Source organism: Grammomys surdaster, unplaced genomic scaffold (genome assembly GCF_004785775.1).
Source record: "Grammomys surdaster isolate TR1022 unplaced genomic scaffold, NIH_TR_1.0 201, whole genome shotgun sequence".
Lineage (NCBI taxonomy): Eukaryota > Metazoa > Chordata > Mammalia > Rodentia > Muridae > Grammomys > Grammomys surdaster.
In genome coordinates, this window is record NW_021604646.1 from 1,429,685 (window position 1) to 1,448,265 (window position 18,581).

General features: G+C 37.6%; 1 protein-coding gene across 2 annotated transcripts in view; it reads left to right on the plus strand.

Annotated features, from left to right (window-relative positions):
- Cdh11 (cadherin 11) overlaps positions 1 to 18,581 on the plus strand; it is a 151,110-nt gene that overhangs the window by 22,600 nt on the left and 109,929 nt on the right. The gene's annotated exons all lie outside the window — the stretch shown is intronic.

An 18,581-nucleotide genomic window follows, 5' to 3' on the forward strand; every position in this document is an offset into this window, starting at 1 on the left:
TCTCATCATATTAAGGACACTTCTGTTTCTCTGAGTTCATGTGGTAGCTCTCCTTTTTATAAAGCTGCCAGAGTTCAATTATGGGGCTTTAACCTAAAAACTAGTCTTTTGTACACGCTTTCTAGAGGTGCTTCTCTAGAGGGCATAGCTGGATTAATCTTTTCAATCTGTTCAATGCTGAGTTTGCATCTATTCCTCTGCCCCCTCTCTCTCCTTCCTTCCCTCCCTTTCCCCCTCTCTCTTAGTTTGGTTAGATTAGTATTCTTGCAGACTTCTGTTGCCTGGATTAAATTTCATGAGAAACTAGCTTCCAAATCCATATTCTGGATGGCTTGTATTTTTAAAAACATATGTCTAATTTTTTTGAGAGTTCTCAGTCGTGACTGAGAGAAGAAATATTCAGATGCTTCCACGTGGAAAGTGGGTGATGATGCCATTCTGGTTTTTTCTTACAGGGATGATAACTTGGTATGTATTCTTAGTAAAATAAATACATCAGTTATGGAGTTATGGATTTCTGTATGCATATTGCATTTTAAAAATTCAGAACAACAACAAAAAACAAATACTACTGAAAATAATTGTGTGTGTAGAGCAATGTCAGTTATTGTTTTTTCACTAGAAGTTGTTTACAATAATCTGGATGGTTGATTTTTTTGTTTGTTTTTTGGGTTTTTTTTTTTTTGGTCAAAATTTGGGAAAGGATACAACTTACATTTAGTGGGTAGAATCCAGGGGTTCTGTTAAATGAACACTGTATGAGATATCCCTCCCTCAAAATAGTCTAGCTCTTTGGAAAACATCCACAGTGCTGAGGCTGAGAATCACTGCCTAGAGTATGAGAATTATTCAAGAAGATTCATTGCTAAGAAACCCTGGGAACTTCCATACACAGAGCCATGTACATCGCATATTTTATGAATGTGAGGCTAATAGATCCTAAATATGAGTGCATGTCTGTATGAAGCCCAAACCATCAATGATTAAACATTGTACTTTAATTATTTGTTATGTAGTACAAAATAATACTTTAAAACTATGATTATGTTTTTCTCATAGTTTAAAGGAAGTGTGTAGGCATCTGTGTGTGTGTGTGTGTGTGTGTGTGTGTGTGTGTGTGTGTGTGAGAGAGAGAGAGAGAGAGAGAACAACAACCAGAAGAAAAGGTTGTAACCAGAAGAAGCTTCATAAAGATATTATTCACAAGGTCTTCTTCAAATAATGTCTTTATTGAAACATAATAATAGACCACTATGGATTACTTTTTGCCTAGAGCTTGTCAAAAAAAATATTGCAAGCTGGAAGCACTGTATTCTAGTTATTAAACTAGCTGAAATTTGACCTTTGGATACAAGTAAAGAAACAGCTGTCGGTCAGGGAAGTTAAAATATATTCCTGGATGCTGTAAGAAGACTGAAGAGATGCTTTTTAGTTTCTCCAGCTGGAAATCTGATGTTTCCGTTTGAAAAAAATCCACCTTTACAAACACACACACATGCATACACAAGAGTTCTAATAAATGAAAAACTGTAAAAACTGTATTTCTAAGTCCAGGTGATGCTGTTATAAAATAAAAGTGCTAAGATAGGGAAATTTATAGCAGAAACTTAATGATCACAGCTCTTGTGACTGGAAAGCCCAATAGCATGGTCCTGACGATTTGGTTTCAAATGAATCCCTGTTATTCAAGATGATACTTCACATAATAGAAGAGGGACACATACTCCCTTGGGTCATTTTTCTAAGTAAACTAATCAGAGGATAGAATCTTCATAATTCATCATTTCCTTGTCTTCTGCTGCATTACAGGGCATGTTTCAATATATGAATTGGGTAGGCAAATTCAGACCCCAGCAGGAGATTCACCACACAGGCATGAAGGTCTGAAATATGAAGGTGAGGCAGACAAGCATGATAGAGGAGTTCATGGGTGAATGGCGCGAAGCTGTAGTCCACAGGAAGATGCTCACTGTCTCAGTGGAGGCCTCAGTTCTGCTCATTCTACTTTTCAACCCTTGGGATCAGAACCATGCCAATTACATAAGATGATTGTTTTCTTAAGGTAGAGTGAGAATGGATGCTATTTATAATGCATAACTTGACATATGATTATATTGTTTATTAGGTTTAGTAACCTAGGCAAGTTAATAAATAAGTTGGATTATGCCTCCATTTGCAGACATAGATCAGGAGTAGAGTGCTTGCCTAACACAGAATATCCTGGGTTCAATTCTCACTACCAAATAGTTAACCATTTCACACATTTGAGTATTTTTTCCTAACCCTGATCTTGTTTCACCTGCTGAGATCAGGATATCAAAATCTATAGGAAAAAAGGAATGTAAATCATACTGTTTCTCTCTTCAGCTCTGATTGATTTTTGAAATCTGGAGGAGGCATCTCTGTATATAAGTAGCTACTTGAAATTCTGTCTTGAACCTCACTGCGATGCCACTTTGAGCCTCCATTAGGCAAAATAGAAAGAGGGAAGAATGAGGAAGGTCTGGACACAGGACAGGGTAAGAGCTATGGAGAAATAAGCAGGGCCTCACTTCACTGCCTCAAAGAGTTTGGTAATATTTACCTGATAGTAGCTAAGGCAGTGTGTTGGCAAGCCAGATATAGACATAGGTACATAAAGTTGCAAGAACACATGCCTGGAATAGTTGCTTTATTGGATATCTATTCACCTATAAAAGTATTAATATGTGATACCCATAGTGCTGGGTCCTAGGTGCATACACAGAAACCATCATAGCCTCCAACTTCCAAGTGCTAATAGTTTCAAGTGCAAAGCACTTCATGTACAAATTTTGTTGCAGTAATATACATATTTGAAGCCATATAGAGACCTCACCGAATGTTAAAATGATTGAAACCATAATCATTTAGCTCTAAATTTATCTTCCAGATGTGTAGTCCTTGGATGGACTTTCCACCTAAGTCTGTCTGAGCAAAGAATTGTTGTTAGGCTTTTACTAAATCCCTGCAGGCCTCCCAGGAGAAATGGGTTTGGATTTCCATCAGCTGGCCTTGTGAAAAGTCCAGCCAGGGAGGTCTATGTACTTTTCTGTTTATTTACAGTCTTCTCTGCTCTAAAAAGGAATTGAAATAGCTTTCATAAATAGCAGCAATGAGCTGAGACTTCAACAAATGGACATTTTGCACAAGTCGGTATGAGAGGAAAGGAAGTAAAAGTGAAGTTGAAAGATGGAATGAAAGTCCTCCACTGGAAAGCACACCTTTATTTATGGTATAGAACCCTATTTCCTAGTAACCAGAGCAACCAGAGAAATAAAGGTAGCAAGAGAGCTAACATCAAGTAAAAATGCATTTCTCTTTAGGAGAGCACTTGACTGCTTAACAGCTGAGTCCAGGGAACTTCCCTTATAAAGAAATAGATACTACCAGTGAGAACCCGAGAGTCATCAGAAAACTGCATATGTATTTATTTAATTCGCACAGGGACCGACCAAGTGTAGCAGTCCATGACCATCTCAGAAACCATATGTTCGTCTCTTTTACCTTGTGCATTCCCTTAGGTCTTCCTCTTTATGATGCTTTAAGGACACTGTATTGTGGCCTCCTCTCAGGAGAGAAGACACTGACCACTGATAGAATAGTAGACATAGGAAGCAGAGGTAGACATGCCATGGGGGACCATACACTGTTCAGAGTTGGCTGATCTCAAATCCCCAGCAACCTTGACTTTCTGCATCTCTGTTACCCATCTCTTCCAGTAATTATAGACAAAGTATTTCCATTTGTGCCCATACAGGAATAGGTCTCCATGCAGTTAAGAATCTCTGGGTCTTGGACATAAATAATGAGAGATAACCTTGTCCAGGTGGGTTTTGATTTGTGGAACTTTTCCCTTGAATTGCTCAAAAAAGTTTCTTCTCAAGAATAATATTGGATGCTTTGTGACTTTTTGACAAAAAGCACATTGCATTCCCAAATAAACGCCTTGAACACAATGCTCTTTTTATTTTACTTATTTTCTTTCCTTTTTGTGGAACATATAAAAGCTATAAAGTTCTCTAGGAACTGTTTCTGAAGGCAAACAGGAGACTCAGAATAACCAGTGTAGAATCACAGTTAATGAGTCTGTGCATTGATTGAGGAAAAGACCTATAGTCTGGGCTGAGTTATGAGAGAATGTGGAAAATACATTCCTAAATGGAGCAAAAGTATCCCTGGTTTTTGCTCTATCCTCAGCAGTTGTCTCTGGCATGTTCCTAGGCTCCTTCATGCTCTGAGGTGTTCCCAATAACAATGAGAGGGGGGCAATGGGTTCCCCATCTTTTTCAGTTTGCTATGAAAATGGTATGTCAACACAAAATATCATACTTGATAAGGGGCAGAAGAAATTACCACTTAGAGACTAATACAGAGGTTCCTCTCACTTTGGCCAAGGTCACTCTCTTCCTGTGCTCAGTGATTCCTACGTGGCAGCTAGGGGAAGGTCACTGGTCTGCGAGTCTGGGTTTATAATTCTTATTTAGATTCTGTCAGATTTTTTTTATTCAAACCTTAGCAAGCCATCCCTTCCTTGGGACATCTGCTTACACATATTTTAAGATAATGACCTCTTTTTAAAACTGTGACCTTCAAGATTTACCATTTCTGAGGAGATGCCACAGACCTTGGTGTGGGTCAGTGTATAGCACTGATACCAGCTGTGACCACTGGATTATGTGGAAAGTGTCATGGGATTAGCCACAGCAGGACTATCTTAAATCGTGACATAAAAGTTTCATGAGTTTCAATAGTTAAGACAAAAATTTAAGACAAAAATTTGATACACAGTTTTCAAGATTTGTTAATCAATTTAGTGAATATTTGTTGAACATCTACTATGCATTGCATCTAAATTGAGTTCAATATGCTTGGTTGACCAGAATTTTCTTCTAATAAAGATTAATCTACATGTGAAAGAAATATATAGATACGAATCTCTCTCTTTTGCAACAAAGTTGTTCTGAATGGATGTGTGCCAGTGGGACATAGTTAGACTGTGAAACTGTCACACTAATAGACAACACAACTAAAGATGAATGTCTAGGTAATAAAAAAACTGTCAATACTATTGTGACACGATGATATTCCTACAGTATTTCACTACAATCATGTCACGATATTTTGAAATTAACACTAAATAAATAGCTTCAAAAATATTTTAAAATTGAGTAACATGTTAGTTAGATGGTTTGGTGGATACAGGTGTTTTCACCCCAACTATGCGAGCTGACCCTTTAAGTTTCCCAGAATGCACCAAAAGGTGGGAGAGAGCTAACTCCACAATGTTTTACTCTAATTTTATATGTGAGCTGGGGCATACACATAGACATAGACATATACAGACACACACATAATGATGATGATAATGGTGATGGCGATGGTGATAAGTAGTCAATAACTTTTAAATAAAACAAAGTGCCTGCCCTAGTTTACTATTTATTGCTGTGGTAAAGACCAAAGCAACTTGAGGAAGACAGGGCTTCTTTGGCTTATTCTATCATTCAGGCAACCTAGGGCTCATATCACAAATTGAATGCAGGAATTAAAACAGAGTCCTACTTACTGGCTTTCTCTCCAAGCCATGCTTACTCTGACTTCCTAGATAACCCAAGATCGCCTGCAGATGGTCCTTCCCAGAGTGGGCTGAACCTTCTGACATCAATCATTAATCAAGAAAATGCCCTACAGACTTGTACAGGCCAATCTGTGGAAGGTATTTTCTCAGCCAAGGTTCCCTCTTCCAAGATTACTCTAGTTTGTATCAAATAGACCAGAAAAGTGTCCAAAATATGCATATAGCCTAAAAATAGAAGGATAAGAAAGAAAATAAAATGTAGATATCCAACAGAAGCAGTCAGGCAAATTACATGTATTGTGAAAAGGAGTGACTCATTCACTAGGTATAATAAAAGAGATACTTGCTTAAATAAAATTCTAAGTGGAAGATGGTATGCCATTGAGGTATTAATTGAATCCAAACTCAACTTTTCACACTGAATACATAAACTAGAGCATGTAAAACAAAAACCAAAACTATGACCAAATAGCAGCAGAACTGTATAGCACTGATTTGCCTACTTTTCTGTGTTTATTTTCCATCTTTATTTAAAATTCTAAGCTTTTCTGCTATTCCATCACTTCCTATCAGTGCTCATGTAACAAAAATATTTGAAATCACCCCAAACCTAGAGTAACTAGAAAGGACTGGAAAACCCTCCTTTTCTAGTTTCAGATTATTTCGATGTTTTAGTCACTAGGCCATTGGAAAAGTGCTGAGCCTTGGATTATTAAACAATTTTAACTTGAGACATTTGTGAATCTGCTTCCATTTTTATCCCCAAATTAAAATGAAACAAGTATCTAAAGCATGCATGAGTTCAGAAACCCTTGTTATGTTGTGTTTCTGTAGACAACCGTGAGAGGGCCCGGAGAAAAATGGCAGGATAGTCATAAACGAACAGGATCTTCACATAGTCACTTCATGACGATGAGCTAAGTGTCTCAAAGTTCATTGTATTATGGCTGGCTTATGAGTTGCCCTCAAGATACATATGTGGTTAAGAAATGAGTTTGGACAAGCCAAATCTTCCCTTATTATTAATGATGATCAAGGCAGAATAAGCAATCAGGTCTGCTCAGTTGCTGTGCTGTGATTTCAAGTGTAGGACCTTCAAAATAGATTTTCTTTCACAAACAGAAGCAAGATGTCATAAATGGAGTGATGAATCCACTGTCAATCGTGTGAAACTCACGATCTAGGTTTTAAGCATTGCTTCTTTTCCATGAAAACTCAGAACATGTCAGCTTTTCAGAATAGAAATGTTTATCTCCATATCTGAATTTTAAAATTCGTTGTGCATATGTTCTGTGATTTAAAAGTAACAGCCTTTTCCATTTTTCTCATTCGATTGCAAATTGCCATCGCTCCATGTCATCAAAAAGTTATTTAGTGACAACTTATGGGGAGCCAAAAAGTTTCCTGTAATTTGCATATATTTTCTACATTCAGAACGTTAGCGATTAAGTTTTTTCCCCTGTGTTCACTTAAAATAATATATTATTATTGAAAATAAATATAATAATGAATGTGTGATGTTGGCTGTAACGGCATATGCTAAACATTTTCACAGTACGACACGGCATATGCTTAGTTCTTCATTAAGAGATTTTTAAAATAACTCGTATTTAGCAAGAATACATTATCTTTTATTCAGAATTAATTATATGCTGTTTTGTGTACCATAATTTAAAGTGCTACCCACTTCTAATATGTAATACCCAGAAGAAACTATGGTTACAATTCATTAGAATTGGCTTCTTTCCTTGGCAATTTAGGAGCATAATGAACACATAGTGCTGAAATGCTATTTGTTACTTGAATCAAAAGTTACATGAAGTGCTGATAGCTAACAGTTACAAATCCTTTATTATTATTTTTTTTTAAGCACAGCATGCCTCAGGAGAATGAGAGAAGTCATGAGAGTAGTTCTTACATAATTAGTCACTTTCCCATTCTTTGATGGCTTTTAGAATATGTTTTCAGAGGGTCTTTTGGAATTGGTGGGGAGAACATTGGAAAGGCATTTCGTATTATTCAAACACAGGATGGCTTCAAATTATTTGCTGTGTTGACACATACACTTTTGTTTGGCTTTTGAAGTTTTGGGTTTTTGTTGTTTTGCAAGTAAACTCTTATTTTTAGCATGGCTTTGAGTTTAGTTATTTAGTAAATGTGGCCTACCTACTTTAAAAGAAAGTCATCTTTTAAAGATGACTTTCTTTTAAAAGAAAGTTGTCTCAGAAAACAACCTAGGCTATTAATGTCAACTGTTTGAAATTTTTATCATCTCCTACTTGAAGAATTATTATTTTTACATGAGGAAAACAATGATCATTGAAGTCATGGCAATGTACCATGTCTCTATTAATTCAAATATACTCATTAAAATAGGTTTAATAATCCAGTGTATTTTAAACCTTTACATATTCAACATATTGTTTAATGACTATTATTTTAAACTTACAAAGGTTCAGTGAGGATTTGTCATATACAGACATCTTTTCTATGTTTAAAATGACAACAAGTAAGTGTCCCTTTAAAGGATTCAACTACAGTTAAATGATCCTCCCCCCTTTCCCCTAGCCAGAAGGACCCAATCAAATAGTATTTACAAAATTTATTGACATTCAATATTCTTATTCACAATACTGAGGATCAGCTATGATACAATGCAAAATAACTCACAAACAAATGTAATTCACTAATTTGCACACATCTCCTTCTTTACATTTAGTCATTCATGATTTTTTTATTTAGATTATTTTTAGCAATACTCATTAAAATAACAAGAGCAGGATTTGCTTGCTGTGGGAGCACAAGGTGGGCAACCTTAGTCAGAATCTATCATTTGCTGCTTCATGCCTTCACCTGTTAACTCAACTGTCTATTCCTGTAAACTGCAGCAAACATTTCATATACAACGTGACTCGCATATCCTCCAGGCGGCTGACACTTCATTATTCCTAAGGGAAAACAAAAGAATAAAACTGAATTCTCTGAATTCAGAAAGAAAAGGAACATGATCAAGATGTTGACATCGCTTGAGCTCCATTACTGCCATTGCTTGGAAAAAGCAATACCTCTGTCGAGTGTAAAATTTAATAGTTCTGATTACCCAGTACCCGTCTTCTGGGACATTTATCATTCACACCTAACTCTGGAACATTTCCTAAATCAAAAGATTACAGACTGTGTAGGTCTAGCTTCTCTTTCATCTCAAATGTTATCATTTTTTTCTAATTTAAAATTCACTCTGAAGGGCCTAAAGTAGAATATCTGATTTAGAATTTCTATGAAAAATTTTAGTCCATTTCTTTACTTTCACTCTCTGGAGTGGACAAAGAGTAAATAATTTTGTTGGTTATTCAACCTCTAGAAAACACTGAATCTTTTAGAGTGAGGTCTATAAGCCTATTGTCATCTGTGTGTTTGTTTTATATGAAGTGCCTGAAGACGATCGAATTCAACCATGTTTGTGGACCACATTTCAAAGGAAGTTTTAGAACAGTAACCTAGACCTCTAGTACCTGGGATTGGTCTTTGAGAAACTACTTTCCTGTTGTGATTTCAGGTGATTATGGAGGTTCCTAACTTAAGAAGTGGTAGACTTGGTCATTCTCATTTATAAAAAAATTTCCGTCTGCTATTTTTTTATTACATTGTAAATTACTTCCTTTAGACACCTGAATATTCATACGGAGTATGTTAGTCAGAACATCTCAGCTCTATAACAATGTATCTGTGAAAACAATGATTTTTCAGGAAAAAGGACTTTTGGTGAAAAGACATTTCAGCTTATGTTGGGCAAGTTAGGAACATCAGAGAAAAGTCATTTATGTTATGGCGTGCAAGTAGCTGAGATACAATGAGAAAGAACATGATCAATGTGACATATGTCCTTAAGAAAATGTCACTCATTTTGCATCCCCAGATCTACTGCTTCACAGTAAACCATTTATTTTCATCCAAATAGTGAATTAATCTGTTCTAATGCAGACATCTCATGACTCCATTGTTTTTCTCCAATTGAATCTACCATTGAGGCTCACATCTTTTCCCATGAGCCTTTGGGGGTATCTCATAAACAAGCCACAGTACAAAGGTGTATATGTATTCTAATTTCACAGCACCAGTAGAAATTGACCTAGATTGGCTTGTTTGACAATGTGCTTCCTGGACCAGCAGTGTCTATATCCCCTGGGATTTTGGCAATCATCTTTTGATGCTTTGGAGTCATAAGCCCTTGCTGTAATTATTGGAAACTAAGTTACCTTATAGAGAAGAAGTGCAGCTCAGTGGTATAGACCTTGCCTAGCATATGGGAGTCCTGGCTGAAGTCTGTAGCGACATGAAAATAAAATCCATCCAGAAAACTGGAGATTTTTGGTATTTTGGAATCACTGGTCTAAAGTATAATTTTGAGGTCTTCAGAGCTACTGGCAAACCTCCATTTATTAAGTTGTCTACCTTGTCAATGTGTGCCAAAGATGAGACAGTAACTTCTTCTATCCCACAATTCCTGTTAGAGAATCTCCCTGACTTTATACCCTTGTAAGAGATTTTAGAATCAATGTCACAAGCAAATTCTGCCTTTAAAACAAGTAATGACTCTACTCAGAAGGTAATGGCTTATTCTCCTAAAAGCAGCAACAAAATAACATGACAAGCCCAGTTGGGTCTTAAATTAGATGACAGGTTTCTAAGTTAAAGCTAATTGAGTTGAATCTTGGTTTTGACATTTACCAGCTTCATAGCTTTTAGGAAAGCTAGAGAATATCTGGGAGCCTTACTTTTTATACCTGAAAAGGAGTCGTGATGGCACCTTTCTTTCAAATGGCAATTTTGAACATTAAACAAGAGAACAAATGGAAAATGCTTTTAAGGACCCAGTAATCAGCAAAGCCTCAAAGAATGTTGTAAGACGTATAACTACAGATATGCACTGCCATACTTTCATGCTGGCTTTCCTCATCCCAAATAGAGAGTGCATGTGGTGTCTAAAAGAAGATGAATTTCAAGAACTAAGTGAAAGAGAGTGTAGCAGAATAGGCACTTCTGTGGAAGAAGAGAGGGTTCACCCCCAACAGCCCTGTGCAGAGATTACGGCCACTTAGCTTACTTACAGAGGAGATAAACTGAATTTCTAAAGGTGGAATGGAAAGTGCTCCAGATCTCTGACTTCAGGGATGAGGTTTATGAATCATTAATGATGAGTTTACAATTCTGCATCTATATATTAATTAATTTTTTTATCCACAGTGAAAGAAGAAAGCTTTTTGTTTATAGAATTTTAACTATGATATTTTTTTTAAAAAATGTAACAGCATTTTAAGCTTCTTCTGTTGTGGTGATAAATATCATGGATAAAAGCAACCTGAGAAGGAAAGAGGTTAAAGACCGTCATTTAAAGAAGCCAAGACCGAAGCTCAAGGCAGGTCCCCAGAGGCTGGAGTTCAAGTGGAGATTATGTTGCTGGTTACAGAGATTGTTTCCAGATTATGTTTAGCAACCTTTCTATATATCCCAGACCTACATGCCTAGGGATGGTACCACCCACAATGGGCTGGTTCCTCCCATATAATTTAGCAATCTAGAAAATTTCTACGTGCATACACAAAGACCAATGTGATGGTTGTAATTCTTCGATTGAGAGACCTTCTTCCAGGTATTCAAAGTTGACAACAAAGAGTAACTCTTATAACTAACTTTTTGATAGCTATAGAATATGGAAAGTACTTGAGACAGTTCTTTACTACCAGGCAAACATCCTCAAACCACTCTCATCATGCCAGACCATCCAGATTACCTCTCTGGTACCTTCTATCTACACAAGGGTGCTTTCTTTCTTCACTTATGTAGCAACCAACCCTTCATTGTCCCTGAGTGCTTTTCTAGATGTTATAGTTCAGATTTCCCATTTTCATATCCAAGTAGATCTTTGCAAGTTAGTTTAAACTACAAGTGACCTTATTAACCTTTTCCATTAGAAAAAAAAGTACTATTCTTTATCATTCAACCAAGATTTTTCACACTCAGCATTACTGGCAATTTGTGTAAGACAGCACTCCACCATGATGGACTACTCTGTTGTACATTGTGAGATAACTGCTAACCTCTCCAGTCTCTATCCTCTTGGCTCCAGTATTTATTTCTTCCTAGTTATGACAATCAAAACATCTCTAGACACTGCAAAATTGAAGATGGACCAAAAAATTCGTTCCACTTAAGAAAAACTGTTGTAGACGTCCCCCTCTTGTCCTCTTCACTTTTTAAAAGTTGGATCAGAGAACTGAGTCTTAATTTATATTCATTCATTTATTTAATACTTATTTATTCATTGATAAAATTATTTACTAGGTGATTTTGGGGACATTGCTGCAACTGCACACAATACTGGTAATTCTTCCTGCTGTCATGTAGCCACCAGAGATGCCTACACTTAGAGTCTTAGTAAGGAGGTATGGTAGAAGGTGTTTTTCCAATTTTATCTCCCCTTCGTCACTCACTCATCAGAGTATTTTTGTCAGCACAAGCGGACTGTCATCTAAGATTTAGTAGTAAGGCTGGTTTGAATAGAAAAGATAACAGTTCTTAAAGCGTAAGAGCAATTCAGAAAGCACTCAAGAGGAAGACACATAACACTGGTATGTCTCATTTGAATTACCCAGAACCTACTTGTCAAAGTTTAGTTTTGAGTCCAAATTTGATTTACTATAAAGTCTATGATGTTTCCAAGACATTACAGTGAAACTTACAATTCAGGTAGTATGGATACAAGGAACAGTGAGAGACAAACTTGCTACCTCCCACTAGTCTGTGTGAGGGAAGAGGATGGATGTACATACATTATGTTGCTGACCATGGCGAATAACATGCTGAGACTGATGAGTGTAGGAGTGACTGACTCAATGTGTGTATGTGTGGGGAGAGGGGAAGGGCAGAGCATGACAAATATACTGATCTTCATTTCCCTGATGAGTTGGTTCTTCCTTCATATCTGAGAAAAGTATGTTCACATGACAAAGATGGGAATAGTTGACTACCAGGTTTAATATATTCAAGGGAAATATTTTCTGCAATTAGCTTGAGGTGTGATCTCCTTACATCCCAGCCATGCTCAGATATTGTATGGTACTTATGCTGGTCAGGTGCTCCTACTCTTGTATTATAGGGCTTACTGGTTTATCCAGACCTTCCAGCTTCCTGTTTAGCACCTAGGGAGGAATGTCCTGAGCTGAGCTCCACATTTGGTCAGATTTCACATTGCTACAGGCAAAAATTTAACATATTATGAACCTGAAACCAAGTATTCAGAAAAGATGTAGGTGGCCAAGGGGATCTGTGGTTCATTCCTGGGTTGGAGATTGATCGCCTGATTATAGCCTGTGGGTGATCCTTTACCCAGGTTGTGTATGATGTACCTTGACTGACATGAAATGGAGATCCTAGGGCAGCATTGGAAAGAAGAGAATCAGTCATCCTCGCAGACTCCTCTTCACTCAGGTATTTGATGTAGATTCTCCATGGTATTTACTTGCAGGTATTCTCTGCTGATATCAAAAATCATACCTAAATATACAGCACAGATTGATTTCAGTATACATTCATATGTGGTACTGTATGGTTACTTGAAAGCTTTATTTCAAAGTATAACCAGAGGAAAGGCTTTTGAGTGACATGATGTCTTTATTGTTAATTTAAGACCCAAAACATATAGTGATCCTCATGCATTCGTTGGGTTGTTAGAAGCTTTGCTATGGACATCTGGCAATGCTATTTCACAGGCAGCTAAAGTAAGCTAGCATTTGGATGGACACTATTACATAGGCATGGGTGTCACATACCACCTGTGTTCTCTATGAAGGTCAGCATTTATACCAATCTAAGAAACATATAGTTAACTATTAAAGAGAGATATTAGAGTACTAAATACATTCTACATAAACATGTATACAATATCTTGTCAGGATACTAATCCAAGAATGAGGATTTGAACAGTATTATTTATCCTCTTTCATTTCACGCGCTAAATTGTATTCATTTAAAAGTAGAATATCATTTCCTTCTCTCTCTTTTCTCCTCAACATTTCCTGTGCTTTTCCCTCCACTCTTTATGTGATTCCCCACTCCATTTATTCTAGAGTCTTCCCTCCTTCCACCTCCTCCTCCTTGTCACCCTTTTTCTTCTTCTGTCTCTATTACGTGCTTGAGAAAGTGATTATAAAATACATGTCATTATACTGCTGAAGGTACAATAATTAAAACATCCTTTCTGGGAGATATTCTTCAGTGTGGATGCAGAATTTTCAAATGCTACCTCTCTTGACCCAGCAATTTCTCTTCTTAGCATCTGTTCTAAAAGAATGAGCAGAAGTGGAGACAGAGATTAATATACAAAGTACTTGCTGCATTGTTACTGATAATAGCAAACTTGAAAAACTATCCGTAGCCTAATAGTAGAAAGTTGAATGGTTCTACAGCTTGTTGTTCATCCTGGCAGGCAATTATACAACCATTAGAAACAGGGTTCCCAAAGACTGTGGAATATACTGGCGCATGGAAATGCCCAGGGCACATATTCACTCAGGTGCAATATAAAGAGGAAAAAAAAGTCTCAATTGTGTTAAAAAAAAATTAACAAAAGAAAAGCAGTGGAATGAAATGTTTGTTTTCTCATGTATTCATTTTACTTTCTGAAATTTGACACTGAGTATACATTAATGTATAAAAAGAACAATATGGATAAACATAACCTAAAAGTTCTGTTGGCACAAATAACACCATGTACAATGAGGGCTGTAAACCAAAAAAGAAAGGTTTCCAGGAGCTCAGTCTATTAATTCCTCACAAAGAAACAGAAATGGTTAGGGAAAATAAATGGGTGGGTGTTAAGAATTTATACATGATCTCCCAACAGACAAGGAAGGTGGTAGTTTTGAGACCTTCTAGAAACTATGCTTTGCAAATGGTATCAACATAAACTCAAGGAACCAAGTTTATAGGCTGTGATTGGGGCAGACTTTGTAGGGCCTATGTCTCAGTCAAGTCAAGGAAGGCAAAGAAGCACCAGGCTGTGAAACATGCTTTATTTTTTATCCAAGCTAAGGGGTTTAAGGAAAAACTGCATTTAAAATGTCTTTGAAGACTTACTACAGACTGCATGTTAGAGAATGCATATTCAAGGCATATACTCATGTAGGCACACATGTACAGATGTATACAGACAAAGCAAATGATAAAACTTACTGTTAAAATTTCAAAGGAACACTGTACATAAAATATGCTATTATTGTCTTTAAAAATTTTTTGATAAGAAGCTGAAGTGTATCTCATTCGGTGCTATCATGCATGTCCTGTGTGCTCAAGGCAACACACACACACATACACACACACAGTGAGGGGACAAACATCAAAATCAAAAGATTTTTCTATCTAGAAAAATCCAAAGAAAATTGTGTTCTAAAAAATAAGAAGCTTAAAATACTATTTTCTCATGCACATGGGCTTTTTTCTGCTCTGGAAACCTTACTTTAATAAAATGACTGTGCTGAGGAAACTCCCTGAAAACTGGAATGTACTCCCTTCTACCTGCAATTTGTCAGGAGTCACACTTCTATCCCAAATATCACGCAGATAGAAATCTATTACTGCATTTTTTTTATCCTGGAGCCTGGTATGCAGCTAATTACTAACTGTTTCCTGAATGGATATTGCAGCCTCTCATCCCTTAAAAGGTTTTGTCAAAATTCATGAGTTGACTTGGCTAATTTTCATTTGGACACAGGCATGTAATCAACACATGCATATTAGGTGGGGAATCACGTCCCCTCTTATCCATACTGAAGTGTGTTTTGACACTGTGGTTATGCTTGAAGACAAAAGCAGCTGGGCTACACCTTGTTTCACATTGGACAGCCAGCAGTCCTGGGCTATAGTTTAGCTTCTGCTGCAAGTTCTCTAGGAAGCATTAGCTTTGCTTCCCACCCTGTTTTTTTCCTTTCTTGTGTACTGAGGATGCGGAATCAGTCCCGGCTCCTGGGCTCCTGGTGCCAGGAGCCTATACCAGGGATCTTTATTTTCACCCTGCCTCATGAATTTCAGTGTGAAGACGACTGACGCGATGATGATCCTTTATAGAGCGTGTTGGATTCTATAACATTTCTGGAAAGTCCTGCAGAAAACTCAGTATCATAGGATGGGGGAAAGAGTTGTACTGCATTTTAAAGAAAAAGACTCTTTAGTCTACAGTGGAACGGTAAGCCACCAAGTCTCTTCTTTGTTCTTGTTATTAGTGGTATAGGAAGTATGCTTGGTGCCTCAAGGAACATACATATCATACTTCGAACGGAATGTGATAGGTCCTGAACCCAGTCAATTCATACATAATTAATCACTAGTATTTGTAAATTATTTTCCTCTACATGGAAATAGCCACATGAGAACAAAAACCATAAAGTCTTGTGAACAAGCACAATGACATAATTCTTTATATTTTACCCTCAGTATCAGAGAGAATGAGTGACTATTTCTATATTGTCAGGATATGGAAATCTCCAGCAGAATGAAGAAATAATGGGAGAGTTGTGTTTCTTAGTTAACGAATGTCATGGGGTGGGGAGGGACAGGGTGCTAGAGAAGGTGATCATAGCCCAAGGGAAAGGAACAACCCAGAGGCCTATCTTCTGCTTTCAAAATTCAAATTACTCATCAATATTTGCACATCTGTGTGGGTCTTAGCCACCCAGGGAACACACAGATGTGTCAGTGGCTGACCGAGAGAAGGGTGTGCTTCACCAGTAAGAGGAGCAGGCAAGGAAGACACTGCAGTGCCTTGTAGATGAACAGAGCAATACGCTCTAGAATGTGCTACAGACTCCCTCAAACAGTTGTGAAATTTCTTATTGCTGAGTCCTCCAGATGTATAACAACTTATTATTTTATATAAAAGCATTTCTTCCTTTAAATATAAAGAGCTGGATGTAAATCCCACATAGGATTCTTTTTACAAAATCTCATAACTCAAATTTTCACTTTCTTGACTCTGACCAACATGTTAGGCTATCTTGTGGGTGACATGTTACATTTGTTCGTTTTCTTTTTACTTCTTTTCTTTTTCTCCACTGCCACTGTGTTGTTTATCAGAGTGTCTCCCTTGTACTTAGATGAGCCAGTTTTATTTCCATCAGTTTATTTACTCTTTTTTATGTTCAAATTCCACTTTTCTGCTATATGTACTTTATGATAAAGTATTTTTCTTTTTCTGCAGTTAAGGAAGGAAGCTACACATGTTGTGAGTTTCTACAACTCCTGCTTGCTGTTCGATTATCTCATTTTATCCATGTGCAATCATCTAGAAAGATCCCCATAGCATTTTCTCCCTAAGATAAGACACCTGACATTTAGGGAGATCAAGTGATTGTCAGGTGTTCATATGTTGGAATGGTGGAGGCAGAGCTTAGATGTGGTGGTATCTTTACTATTTTCTGACCTTTGCTTGAAGTATTTGCAGAAGGATGAAAACCAACACGATTCCTTCCCTACTTCCTTAAAATAGCTCGACAGCAATGGAAAGTGTATATAGGACATGAACCCTGGCAAATCTCAGCTCTATTTACTGGCAGACACATCCTACATGGCTTTTGATGTCCGACTGTCTTGTATTCCCAGGACTCCTCAGACCAGACCTCTCTTCCCAGGTGTTTATAGGATTAGACATTTTATCTCCCCCAGAATGAGCCCTGTGCAGGGAATTGTTATTCCCCCATCTGTTTGTTTTTCTAGTCTTTATTTTCCCAGACTGGGCTGTAGGGTTATGCTAACTGGAGTTGTCTCCCAGAGAGCTCATGAGTGAAGACTTTCTGGCTTATCAGCATCCTTGAGAAACAGAAAAGATAAATCAAAGGAAGCTATGCCTTTTAAATGGGGATGCAGGAACTCAAGGAGGAGTTTGTAAGAGGAGAAGCTTGTCTGGAATTTGTATAAATGAAACCTGGGTTTAGCAAGTGCTCTGGAAAGGAGGTAGGAATTGTGCTTCTCATACTGAAAGGCAAGTACTACAATTGGAAAGGGTTTATTAATACTTGGCAGGCAAACTCTTGGGATGTAGAGGTGTAGGGATCTATTTCAGCCTGCAGCCAAACATTTACAGCCTCTGCTCCTCTGTGAAGTCAATTCTTGTCTGTCAATGTTGCTATTTCAGGGCTTGCCTCCTTTGTCAAAAATAACCAGTCTCCTGTATCGAGCCACACCTTAAAAGTTAAGATTTGTTGTATTCAATTTAGCATGCATGATAGACCCAATAGAAAAGCATGATTTCTGTCTAATAGATGGTTGTTCAGAAAAGGTGGTCCGCTCCCTAGGGTCTGTCATGTATGCTGTTGGCCCTGACACTGTCTTGTGTGTTTATTGCCCAGGCAGGGTGCTGCAGCCTCCTGGAAGCATCAGGCAATGCCTGATTCATCCAAGGAGATAAATCTTCAGAGTTGTATTGCCTGTCAGAGGTAGATTCTCCTGAAACACTCTTTTGGCTGTCTTGTGAAAGCCAGTGATTCACGGATCCTTGCCAAGGGATCACCATAAATCCTGTTTAGACAGAGAAATCCCTAATGAAAGAAGGGGTCTTTGCAGTGGCCCACAGCCTTGAGCAAAAGCATCAAGAAGAGGACTGTTTGCAACAATACTTGAGTGGAGGCTGTGGACTTGATTGGATGGGCAGGGACACAGATGGTCTTATAAGTAGGGTTTGATGAGGAAAGCCCCCTCATGCCACAAGGCGGGTGGAAAGAGATTTAGTACGGGGTCTGTCAAAAAGCCATTGTCACATGTGAGTTCCTCTAACCCTCCTTCAGAGTTTCGATGGCTTTTCTTGAAAAGAAAAATATTGACTAATGCTCTGTCCTGAGTTGGAAAGAATAAAGGAAGGTACACTGCCAGTCCTTTTACACACATATTCTCTCTCTCTCTCTCTCTCTCTCTCTCTCTCTCTCTCTCTCTCTCTCTC